Genomic DNA, 13,563 nt, shown 5'->3' on the forward strand with positions numbered 1-13,563 from the left:
AATTCAATATCATTATGGCATCTATACAAACAGGGGAAATACTCACCCATCCACCCAATGACGTAATGAACTGGAAAACAAGCTAAAGAAGTACCAGGACCTCTCGGACAAGTGACTGTTTCCCCAAGGCCATGATATATATAGCCCAACACAGTTGGTGCAATTGACACTTTTATTCCTCGAGCCATCAAACTAGCCATGTAAAAAGTTTCTGGCCTTATTCGAGAACCTCTTGACGGCAGAGCAAATCTGCTAAGAAAGAATGCTAGGAAGGCAGTTAATCTTCCTTCAGTTGATATCTCCAGATTTAATTTTCGAGCCATCAGATTTTCTCTTGGTTTTAAGATGTTTCCTTCACCAAAAGTTCCATAAATTATTTTCCCTCTGAAAAAATGTGCAACCCACTGGTCCCAGAATACACATTTTTGATCATAAAGTGAGCAGAGCTGAGAATAAATTAAAAGAAGTTCCCGAATGGTTGGCGGAAACATTGCTTCACAATGCAAATCTCGATTTGGAGGTATAAATTCCTCATAAGGAACCCCTAAAATGGGTAAACCCCCAATAATCTTCAGGTCATACAACGATATTCCCATTTCACCATTCCCTTGGTGCAAAGTGTTGGTCAAAGGCCCCCACAACTCTAGAAAGGCTTTCCAGACACTTAGCGAATACATATAAGGATAGCGGGAAACAGCTACAGCACCATAGATTTCAGCACGAAATAATTCCTCTTTGAAGTCTCGTAAAATGGCCTCAGTCCATTCTAGGATGCCAGGACGAAACTCTGCTAAACCCCGAATACTTAGCTCACGCCCCCAATCTGTTTTGCTCTTGAGCATTTTACATAAAATAGGAGGAAAATCATTTTTATGGCCAACTTCAGTGTCACCATCGGTATTATTGTTGACCTCCATCAAAGTGCAGGCTTCAAACTTTGAACCGTGAACTCGACAAACTTTAAGAATTCCATCATCAGGAATAAACTCGCAATATCCAGAGTTCACATTCTCAGTGGTAAACCAAGTGACTCTATCCTCAGGAGGTACATCAATTTGAACTGAGTTCAAAGGCATAGACCTATCATATTCTTGACCAATTGGAAGCCCTTTCTTATCGAGCACTCGTTGGACGTATAATTGACCATTTGCATCCATGCCTGAAAATTTTGCAATATGTGTTAGTCCAAGGTTATAAATTTTTATCAAGCCTCGTACGCATAAAGGAAGTTACACGGACGATGCTTGAGGGGGCATCTGTTGAGATAAAAAATTCGTTCATAGCAAATTAAATTTTGGCCCAAGTTTAAAGAAGTTGGGCCCATAGCTAAAATGGTTTTGTGGACTTGTTGCTAAATTGGCTTAGGCCCAAATGAATTAATATTAATATTTTTACAAGAAAATATTAAGCATTAACAGAACATGTACGTTGAGTTGAGTAGTGGCTGGAAATGGGAAGTTACTCCCACCCACATACGTGAGGCAACAACTGGCTCCACTATGTCAGTTCCTCTTGGTCTATAAAAAGGAACCAAAGGATGCAAAGTGAAAAAGAAAAAAAGGTACCAAATTGCTGCAGAAATCCACAAGAAGAGAAAAAAGCACCGAACTGCTGCAGAAATCCAAAGAAGAGAAGCAAGCAAAAGAGATACGAAGCTCTGTCATAATACCATTAAGAAGGTATAAACAAATTCATTTAGTATCCTTTTATGTACAACTGACTTGCAGGCAAAAAAATATGTATGTGAGGCCATTGTACAGAAGCTTGAACTTCCTCCATGTTTGATATCAAGAAATGTATCATATCAACAGAGACCGTAGCAGGGGAAAAATGTGAACAAATCCTCCCAAATTGGCAATAATTATGCTACTTACACAAAGAGAGCTCTCACAAGGACCTCTCTATTGTGAATTACAGATGGGCTTCTACAAGAATCCCACTGTACAAGTGCTGTGAACACCTTGTGAGTGTCCATAGGCACATTGTGGTACTCAGAGAAGACCTTGCGAGTGTTCTTGAGTACCAAAAACAGAAAACATCAACAGTTCAGATGCTTTGTTACATGCTCAACCCACCTTCAGCAGAGCAAAATTCCAAGTCTGCAGATTGGAGAGAGAACAGGTAGCAAAACGTGCTGCAAATGGAGAAAGTCTCACCCATTGGCATAAACAGAAGAAAATATATTAAAGGAGATGCAGAAATTACAGAGTGCCAGAAAGCTTACAAAAGCTGATGATTCACACCCACGTTCTGTGCTTCAAAGTTTGCCAACAAAGAAAAAATCCCCAGCCAGACAGCCCAAGAAAATTATTAAGCCAGCACTCCTCTGTAGAAAAAAACTTCTCACTTTGTTGCTGGCAAAACATGAAGCAACTGAGACAAAGCAAAACCAGCACCTTAATGGGCAGTATGATGGCCCTCTCAAATGATGTGAGTCTGCAAAGGAAAATATGCAAAGCCTTAGAAATTCAAATCAAATTGAAAAGAAAAGAAGGCACAAAGCATCAGCAAGCAGGAAAACAGCAAAAAAAATGGCTCACCAAGAAGCCTCCTGTGTTGGGGCTGTTGAAAGCCAAAGACAAAGAAGCCTAAAAGTCGAAGAAGCTGAAAGAGAAAAGTGACGAAAAGCAAATGAGAAGAAAAGAAACTAAAAGCAAAGAGAGGGGAATAAGACAAAAAAAAATAAAAGAAACCTGCCAAAGCAAAGGGAATCAAAGCCTGGGATGACTTTCAATTCATTTTTAGTGGACTACATGGTCTGCTTTGACAAACATGAGCAAAGGCAACGTCTTCCCTTGGTTTTTGCATCTCAGACTCAAAGCTCCGTACTGATTGTGACGGATGAGTAATTGAAGAGATATATATAATTTGGTCCAGTTTGAATTAATTTGAACTACTCCAGATAAAAATGGAAGTGACTCAGTTTGAATTGATCTCTACTACTCCAAATAGATATCGGTTTTGGTTTCAGTTGGCAGCTGGCTCTCAAAGCGTCTCTTGACGTGGGCTTTTTGTTTATAGGCCAAGCTAAATGGGACTTTGCCCCAGCAAAAGCTCCAGTTACAAATCAAAGAATGCACTGCTGTTGTTTAGTGAAAAAGTAAAGGAAGAAAGTGGGTTGAAAAGTTTGTTGTTTAGTGAAGATGTAATGATAGCAAACCCAAAGCCCAACCAATTGGTTTTGCTGGACATGCAGAGACTCGCATGTTCCTAGCCAAATATCCAAAAATCGTCAAAGAATGATGAAGGGCAAGTGGGTCATCTTTCAAATTCAAGTGTTCAAACAGTATAACAACTCCCACATATTTAATGGAGCCAACCATTGACAATTCTCAATTGGTAGAAAATACCAGTTAACAAACCATCAAATAAAGTTGGATGGACCTTTTCCTCAAATCAAAATTGGTCCGTCCAAAATTCCCTTCAAAATAAAAAAACGTATCAATTAGCAAATAATTGATACGAAAATCCTAAATTTCGCAAATGGTACAAAACCATTCCAAATTTTCTCATGGGTCATCTACCCGTGCAAATTTCAGTGAGATCAAATTCATATCTCTTAAACAACAAATTATTTCAAAGGGTCATTCATTCTTTGAAAATCCAATCAAATGCTCGAACTACGTTGGTTTGATCCCTTTAAAAGGGTACGTAGGCAATCTAGAGATTCAATCTAGATGCAACCATCCCAAACATATTTCCATATCGAATCCCTGGTTTATTCAGATAAATTCACTCAAACTCCTCAATCAAACCCATTCAAATTCTTCGTTTTGTGATGAGTCATTTATTCATCATGAATCTTTGAACTACGAGTGGCTTGATTCCCGCAAAGGATACGTAGGCATCCTGAGTTTGGACTTGGGAGCAGCTGCAAAATCAAACACACACGTTCTGTTTTTTTTTTATGATGGAATCAAAGGGTTTTCCCTTGAAGCAAGGGATTGTAATTAAGAGACTTGCGTCTCGAATGGGTCGAACCTAAAATAATAAAACCCCATTATTTAATTAGTGGTGGTGAAATTATATTAGGAGGATCACCATTTTCCTTCAACAGTCCACCTCGGGTAGATGCCATCAGCTAGATAGTATCCCGTCTGGTATACTGTATTGTTCACTTCATAGGTGACATTGGGGCCCTGGCCTCTCAATACATCGTTGAAGACGGGGGATTGACCCAGCACGTTGAGGTCATTTTGTGATCCTGCAACTCCAAAGAAGGCATGCCAAACCCATGTGTCGAACCCAGCAACAGCTTCAAGGATGATACTTTTTTGACCTTTTCGATTTCCATAATCACCTTGCCAGGCAGTTGGGCAATTCTTCCATTGCCAATGCATGCAGTCGATGCTACCAATCATTCCAGGGAATCCTCGAGCTTCGGCTTTTTGTAGAAGCCGTTGGAGGTCCCTGGGAGTAGGTCTACGCAGGTAGTCCCTAGTGTACAGAGTTTCAACAGTTTGACAAAATCTTACCAAAGCCTCCAACGTAGTGGACTTCCCCATCCGGGCAATCTCATCCACCTGATCAGCAGATGCTCCATACGCCAACATTCGTATAACAGCTGTAAGCTTTTGCTCCGGAAGAAGCCCCAAAACCCCAGTAGCATCACACTTTTGAACAAAGTATGCATCATAATTGCAAATATCATGCATGACTTTATTGAACAAATGAGGTTGCATTCTAAATCGCCTTCGAAAATCAACATCAGAGTACAAAGAAGTTGGGATAAAATAATCTTCCAAAAGATTCTTACCCCTAGAATGCCTATGTCTTTCCACATTCCGGCGGCGGCCGGCTTGTGAACTATGGCGGCGACCTTGGTTCTCTTCTTCTTCCAAAGCCACTGCTATGAGAACTTGCTCATCGACTTGTCTCTGCAACTCATTGACTTCATCTGCTCTACGGTTTCTCTCTCTTCTTTCTCTCTCTTGTCTCTCCAAGCATCTCCTAAATTCTTCCATTCAGAATGAATGAAGTATGAATTATAAACTCTCAGAAATGAAAATATAGAAAGATGTGGTGTGAGAGGTATGAGCTGGGACTCTGGTTTTATAGAAAAATTTGGCAAGATAGACATGCCACGTGGCTTGATTTTATTGGATGAAATCTTATCTGAAATTTGAAATTCATCCGAAATTTGAACCCTAATTTGTATGAAATTCAAATTTTGAAATTCATCCGAAATTTGAACCCAAATTTATCTGAAATTTGAACCCAAATTTATCTGAAATTTGAATTTTGAAATTCATTCGAAATTTGAACCCAAAAATTTATCTGAAATTTGAACTTTGAAATTAATCCGAAATTTGAATCCAAATATCTTATCCGAAAATTTTATCTGATTATGAATAGTCTTGACACGTAGGAATCCGAAAATCTTATCTGAAAATATTACCCAAATTAATTATTTTCATTAAAAAATAGGAGGAAAAAACAAAAAAATGAATAGTAATTGCCATGGCTAAGGGCAACGGGTGGAGACACAATTTACTATTTGCAAGGGCAAGCACTATTCACGTGAATAGTGCTTGCCCTAGCTCCACCCTTGCCATGGCTAAGGGCAAACGGGTGGAGTTGCTCTAAGGCCTGTTGGGTGGGCTGGCTTCGACGTGGGCTTTTCTCTCCCTCAGCCTCCTTTGCTTTCGTCTCTATGCGTCTGCTGTGATTTTAGCCATTGTTGCAAGGTAGCTTCTTTTTCCCCATTTCATGGCTCTTTCCAAGACTAACCATCTTGTACTTCCAGGCAATTGGGCCTTCTGGGAGAGTTTGATTGTATAGGCTGAGGCTGAGTCTTGTGCATTTGAGGCTCTTTCCAAGTCTTGTGCAGTTAGGTCTTTTACTTTTATGTATGCATCAATTTTGTTTGTGTATCACCTTCTGTGTACCAATTAAGCTGTTTTTTAATTGCCTATAGTGAACCAGTGCCGTATGGATTTAATTTTGGGAAGGAAATTGTTGGGAATGTGCTGGTAGCTCCATTGAGTTCATTCAGATCATTGGAAATTGTTGGGAATGTGCTGGTAGCTCCTTTGCTTTGGGTTGTTTTTTTCTCTTATTGGGTACGCACTGGAACGTTAAATGGTTTTGAGGAAATTTCATGGCTTTGGGCAATTGCGACTCCACAAGAATAAAGGACAATGAAAATACAAAAATTTTCCTTCAAATTTTATTTTATTATTTTGTGTTTACCATTTTACCCTTGTATATTAAAGAATCATCTGTTTTATTACATTTATTTCTCAGGGGCATTAAAGAACTTTCAAAAATTTAACCCTTATTTGGTCTGATTGACAAGAAGATAATAAAATCAACTCATTAAAAAACATTTATGATAGATTATGGATCCTATTTTAGCTAAGTCTCAATCTTTTAAATGTTTCCATTTTTTAACCTTTTTGGAAATATTAAATTTGTTACGTTACAAGTCAATTTCTTCGTTACATGCCACTATGTGACAAATGTAGTTCTTATCTCTGACAATATTTACACAAATTTGATGGTTTAATTAGGAAATCTATTTTGTTTTTTTAATTATGGAAAATTTGAGTTTTTGTTTTAAAAGTGATGTGTCAACCTTAAATTCTTTGGATTGAAATTCAAATGACGTGGCAAATGAGGAGTGAAAGTCAAGTAGATCCTAGTAGAGAAAATCAAAGCAGAGGATCTGGATCCTTTACTCTGATTTCACTGCCATGATCTGCTTTACTTTTGTTCTCCATACGCTATCTCATTAAAATTTAATATAAGTGATTTAAAAGTTGACGCATCATCCTAAAAGTAAGGCAGATCATGACAGAGAAAATCAATGCAAGGGATCCGGATCCCATGGGAGTACCCATGGGAGTACCCATCTATTTAGAGACATAATATAATAATGAATTAAAAGTAATTAATATATTCAATTAATACTAGGAAGTAGATGCCACTACTTAGAAGTCATGCTGTTAGAAAATTATAATATTTTATTTTTTTTAATAATTGAATGGAAATTAAATTGTGGGACTCGTGACTTTAAGTGCATGATTTTTACGAATTGGTATGTATCCATTGGGAATAGTCATGTTCTTAACCAAGGAAATATAAAATATTATTTATTTTGTTTGTAAATAATAATACTTTATGTGATAAGTTGCATTGTTTCATATATGAAAAGTTGCATTGTTTCATAGAAATTGAAACATTGCACTTCTTGGCTTAAGTTGCATTGTTTCATAATAAATGAAACACTGCACTTCTTAGCTTATGGTTGCAGCATGAAATGGCACATTTGCTGATATTTTTTAGTCACATATTTTCTGAACAGGAGCCTTGTTGCCTATGAATAGAGAAGATCCTACAACATTCATCCAATTGTCATCAAATAGTAGTTTTTAGAGCATTCATAGCATTATATTTTTAGAAATATAGTGAGTTAGTAAGAGACAAAATCATACACAAGTTTGAGTTCGCTTTTCTTGGAGGCATGTCCACCTCCATCAATCCGCCTTCACTACTCGCCGATGTCGCAGGAACTTCTGCTGCTCCAGCTCCAGCCGCCGCTGCAGCTCCCCACCGCTACCGCTGCTTCTATTGCTTATACTGCTCATGCTACTCCTGTGGTTGCCGCCGATGCTGCTCTATGTTGCCTTCAACCTAAAAAGGTAAGAAATTTAGTGTGCATGAAGAGACTTGAACCTTGACCCCCAAAGGAGGAAAACCCTGTTCATAAACCACATCACCAATCTTATTTTTGTGGTATTTTATCAGTTACGCAATATTTATATTAATAATCAATGGTGTTTTTTTTTTTACATATGGGCCTCCTCTTTAACCTAATTCAAAACAATATTTCATTCATAGATATTAAAACCCAAACAAAAATACTCTGTCTCAAATCCTAATTAGTCTTTATGTCTAATACCTGATTTTTCTTTATTGTATTCAATCCCAATGTAGCCTTCTCAAAGTGAGCTCCAAATTGACATTCTGTGATACATATGGGACTTCATCATCTTCATCACGTAGGCCTTCATATATGGGACTTCATAACTTAAGATTTTTGGATACATCATGTCCTCCCGAAACAAAAGATATATATAATTTATGCTCACGGACATACAATTAAGATTTTAGCTTATGGGATAATTAGAGCTGCTTTACAAACACGATTTGGTGGTCAGTGAGAAAAAATTGATGTTCTAAAGCAGCTGTATCTCACCTAAAAATAACTAAATAAAAACACTAATTGGGTAGAAACAACTATTAGAAGATTGTGATTCACTGTTACATGTGCTATGGAAACCTAATTTGAAAGCAAGAAGTGCATAGAAACAGACGACAGATTGGCAAATTTTCAACAATTAAAAGGACAAACGAAACGATATAGAAATGCACAAGAGAATCTTGAACTTGAATTTAAATTGAGATGATGTTCCTTTGGTATGTTTATTACTGAGTAGCTCAATCAGAGACTGAGATTTGCTTTACTTCTCTCCTTTTTTTCTTTTTTTCATTTCATTTTGTGTCTTGCAAGTTATAAGTGTTTCGACTTGTTTAGAATCCTCTGAATTTGGTTCATTTGTATGCTTTCAATATGTTCCGTCCTATTTGCAGCCTCTGTAACTCCCATCCGGAGACTGTTGAACACATGCTCCTTCTATGTCCTTGGACTAGAGTACTTTGGTTTGGTGGCCCCCTTAATTACTGCCCGGACTTGTCATCGATCTCCACCTTTGATGCTTGGTTTCTGGACTTTTTGAGTGGTGATTTTTTGGACATCTCCCATAAGGACTGGTGCCTTTCCTTTATTTTGTGGGAGATTTGGAAAGCCAGGTGCCATGCCTCTTTCAGAGGTATCCCGCTCTCTCCGGCCCATGTACAGTACCAAAAACGCTTATTAGCATGAGCCTTAAAGTTGAACAATGGGGGGAGGAAACGTCCATTTGGCAAGCGGGTGTTAGGGTCACGCAACTCATCAAAGAAGGGATAAGCTAAGGCCTCCAACTGCATTGGAAACATAAACCCTTTACAATAACATCTTGATGGCATAATATACCACACTAAGCTTAAATAGACAGATTAACATTCAATCAGGAGCAGAACCACTATGTACGGCATGTTGACGTGAGTCTCCTAATTAATCAAGGAGATTTACTTCCTTGATTAATTAAGGGATTACTTTCCCTTTTTATATAGTTGACAAATCACTATATAATTAGGAGATACTTTCCTAATTATTTACTTTATCTAATTCCTTGTAAAGTACCCTGTAAACTCTTATATATACCTCCTTATGGAGAAGAATAAAGTTAACATAATACATTCAAACCATATTCATATTTTAGCATGGTATCAGAGAAATAGATCCTCGGTTGTCTCTAATTCCTCATATCAAATTTCTTCATACACAAACCCTAAATCCTCGTACCAAAATTCTTCATACACAAACCCTAAATCTTATTCCTCATATTCATCTTTCCCAAATTCATATCTCCATACAAATCCCTCATATCTTCAAATTCCTGAACACATATTTGTTTTACCCTTCAAATTCTTCCGCTGCCATGGATATCATTTCTTCTTCCAAAACCATTGACACCCGACACCACTCCATCATCCTCCCAAATCGTTACTATCCACAGTGACAACGACCCATTCCTGACTACCGTCACTACTACATTTTACTATTTGCGCGACGAATAAAAAAGCGTCGCGCAAAGCTCAATTTTGTCGCACAAAAATCAGCGCGACAAAAACTTCGTCGCGCACAATCCGTCGCGCGAAGGTCGTGAAGAAAGCCTTTGCGCGACGAGGACAAACATTTCGTCGCGCAATACTGTGCGATGGGTAAACCATCGTTGCACTAACGATAGGGAGACGAAACATATGTTCGTCGCGTAAACCGTGCGCGACGAATAAAATTCGGCGCACATACCTCTGCGCGACGACAAATATATCGTCGCGCATAACGGGTTCGGGAGACGCAGATGTCCGCCGCAGAACCATTCGCACGATGAGAAAGCTTTCGTCGCTCATATATTTGCGCGACGACAACATACGTCTCGCAATCACGTTTTGCGCGACGAATATTGTCGTCGCGCAAGAATTACAAAAAATAAAAAAAATTATTTTTTAATTTTTTTGTTACACGCGGGTTTGCGCGACGAAATGGTGCCGTCGCGCAAACCTAATTGTACAATTTTTTATTTTTTTTTTGTATTTTGTATTTTAAATAAAATTGATTTTTTTTATTGATTAAACAATGAAATTGCAATAAAAATAAATTAGAATAAAATATTGTTATAAAATAAAATAAATGTATTACAAATAAAATAAATACACTAATGAAATAATGCATCAAAATCAACCGAGGCGTCGCCAATATGCGGGTCAGAGGTCTGGGCGTCAACCGGGGCAGTGGTCTGGGGGGGATGCTCGGGAGGGACGGGCTCGGAGGTCGGCTCATCAAAATGCGGGACGGGAATGCCGGATTGTGCGAGGGACTGCAGAATGGCCGACAACTTGTTCTCAAGAGTGACCATATGTGCTGTCAAAGCAGTGACCTGACTGAAGACTGCACCGATGAACGAGGTCTAGGTTCCCTCCGCCGGGCATTCCCCATCCCTCGACAATATGTCCCCGGCCTCCTCCCGAGAGTCTGATCCAACGTCTCCGTCAAGATCTGAAATCCAGCATCCTGTGGAGGAGCCACAGACTCGATCGGAGTCTCGGGAGGAAGCTGGGAGGCGGACTCCTGAAGAACCAACTGGCTCCTCTCCACCATCGTCGTCTGTTGAACATAACATAAAATATAAATTAAAACATGCATACAAATTGAATGCGTAACATAAGAATTAAAATTAAATAATACTTACATGAAGGGACTCGGCCAATTCATTTCCGGGTCGAACATAAACGTCACCAAAGACGTCGATCTCTGGGAACTTGGACCCCTCCTAAATTGAACAAGAGAAGAAAAATATTAGTATGAAAAAAATAAATTAATAAAAATGACATTAAAAATGAAATACAAATTTTGTGATTATTACCCGACGCCGTGCATCCATCCTATACGAAAAGGGTCTGGAGCCCGAATGGTGGAGAAGGGTCTTCTTCTTCCTATTACCCTTATTCACTTGGGCTTTATTCTGTTATACAAAAAATGAAACGTATTAGTTAAAATATAAAAAAATTAAATAATAATGAAATATAAAAATAAAATAAACATTAATAAGTAATAAGTAATAATTAAACAAATATAATTAAAAAATACCGCAAATTCGGGCGCTTGAAAATGAGCGCAGAGCCACTCCCAACTATCCTCCCGCCCCTCAAGCTCCTTCGGGCAACCCTCCTGAAGAGCGACTTGCGGATCATCATAGGCCTGAAAATGGTGGTGCAAGTCGCTCTTCCACTGCTTGTACCTCTCAGCGAAGAGTCTGTTGACGTACGTCAACGACTCTTCGTCGAGATCCTCCAAGTTATAGTTCGTCTGCAATCAATTAATTAGATACGTTAAGTAATAGAAATATACACAATTTTAAAGAAAAATAATGAAAATGTAAGGTACATACCGACAACTGGCCGCGAACCTCCGCCTTGATCTCGTCAGGCATGACCCTCCAAGACTTCCATTGCATCGGGCAATGGGTCCGCACGACGTGGCCAATGTCGTGGGCCAAGGAGCTATGCAACTCCGCCGTCGGTGCAGCCCGATGGCGCTCGTCGTATCCGATGCTAATACGACTGTTGGTCACCCGGGTGACCTTCGCCGTCTTCAGCTGACGACACGGTCCCCGGGTGTTCTTCTTCGCTGCAAAGAAATAAGGTATTAATGTTAAATAAAAAAACATCATCTCAAATTTCAATATAAAATTAACAATACAAAAGTGTAGTTATACCTGGCTGTGATCCCGAGGCACCAGTACCGTCGGTCGATGTCGTGTCGATGGTGTCGGTGGGCCGGTGCCGCCGCCTAGCACTAGGTGGCTGCGCGACGGATGACGAAGATGACGCAGGCGCCTGGGACGCCCCGGGACCAACCACCACGTGGTCCAGCATAGCTGGAGCAGTGGCAGCAGATGCCGACTGAGCCGGGGGATCCGAACTCGGTGCAGTCGTCATCGACCTACCACGTCTAATCAAGTCTGACATCTGCACATGGCAGTCATGCAGAATTTAAACTAATTAATTAAAAGCATAGCCTGACCTAGGGTTTGGAATTTCGGAGTATCCGGGACTCCGATCAACGATCGGTCGAATCCTAAACGATCCTAGAAACACAAAGGTACAACTACGTCAGTTTCAGTTCGATCCAACGGTCCGAACATATCAAACCTGGAAATCGCACAATAGGCGAAATCCGATCAAGACTCAAACGGCAACCAAATTCAAATCCGAGCAAACCTACGCGCCCGTGACAAACAGGGGATTGCTCTGGGGATTGCTCTGGGACCCAAAGCCCCACTGCCACAGTATCCCAGCCACCACAGCGATAAAATTTTGTCCAAAGCGATAAAATTCGCCGGAAAATTCTAAAAACTAAGGGCCAAGGTTCCTACCCTAGGTTGAAAACATTAAATGGAGCCACTTTTGTTCTCGGACCTACCCCGAAAAATGGCCGGAAGTGGCCGGATTTGACATTCCAAAACCGGCCAAAACCTAGGTTATAATTTGTATTTCCTACATCAACAATTCAGTAAATCCTAACCAACCATCAGCTAGAGCACAAAAAGTAGTCGAGAAATCATACCTCAGGTGTCCGAAATGGCGGCCGGAGGAGAGAGAAATCGGCGGCGAAAAATCGGGATAAACCGAAGCAGGGGGGCGGCGACGCGGCAGGGGGGCGGCGACGGCAGGGTGGTAGCGGAGGTGACGGCAGGGAGGTGGCTGAGGTACGAACGGAGAGAGAGGACGGAGGCNATGTGACTTTGCGCGACGAATAGAAATCCGTCGCGCAATTCTCGTCGCGCAAATTGGCTTTAATGAACCTTGCGCGACGAAACGAAAATGGCGCGACGAATATGTATGTTGGCGCGACGAATACGAATGGTTGAGCGACGAATACGAAGTTGTCGCGCAAACTCGGTCGCGCAAAATGGAATTAATGAACTATGTGCGACGGATACTCAAATATTCGTCGCGCAAAACGTTGTTGGCCGCCAAATTTTTGGGATTTAGGGTTTAGCGGGAGACTGAATCTGAATGTTTGCGCGACGAACCTAAAGTTGTCGCGCAAACCCTGTCGCGCAAAATGGAACTAATGAACTATGCGCGACGGATAATTGGTATTCGTCGTGCAAAACGTTGTTGGCCGCCAAAATTTTGGGATTTAGGGTTTAGCGGGATACTGAATCTGAATGGTTGCGCGACGAATAACAGTTGTCGCGCAAATTCTGTCGCGCAAAATGGATTCTATGAACTTTGCGCGACGGAACGCGCGACGAATAGAGGGGTGAACGTCGCGCAAGTTCAGAATTTCATACAATTTTTCACTAAGTGTTCAAAGGGGATGGAGGGGTGAACTGTGTGCCCCAGATTGCGCGACGAATGAGTATTTGAAACGGTCGCGCAATCTTACGT

At 40.3% G+C, this 13,563-nt stretch overlaps 1 long non-coding RNA gene across 2 annotated transcripts; it reads right to left on the minus strand.

The window, feature by feature from the left end:
* Nucleotides 1-810: 810 nt before the first annotated feature.
* Nucleotides 811-2,809, minus strand: LOC117628095. 2 transcript variants are annotated; one of them, XR_004585899.1, is made up of 5 exons: nucleotides 2,694-2,809; nucleotides 2,541-2,604; nucleotides 2,225-2,436; nucleotides 2,076-2,134; nucleotides 811-1,159 (listed from the first exon to the last, which is right to left on the minus strand). It is a non-coding gene; the product is annotated as an uncharacterized LOC117628095 (long non-coding RNA). The 2 variants fall into 2 exon arrangements; XR_004585898.1 differs by lacking the exon at nucleotides 811-1,159 and having other exon boundaries at nucleotides 1,762-2,134; nucleotides 2,694-2,807.
* Nucleotides 2,810-13,563: the final 10,754 nt, after the last annotated feature.

This window comes from Prunus dulcis, chromosome 5 (assembly GCF_902201215.1).
Source record: "Prunus dulcis chromosome 5, ALMONDv2, whole genome shotgun sequence".
Lineage (NCBI taxonomy): Eukaryota > Viridiplantae > Streptophyta > Magnoliopsida > Rosales > Rosaceae > Prunus > Prunus dulcis.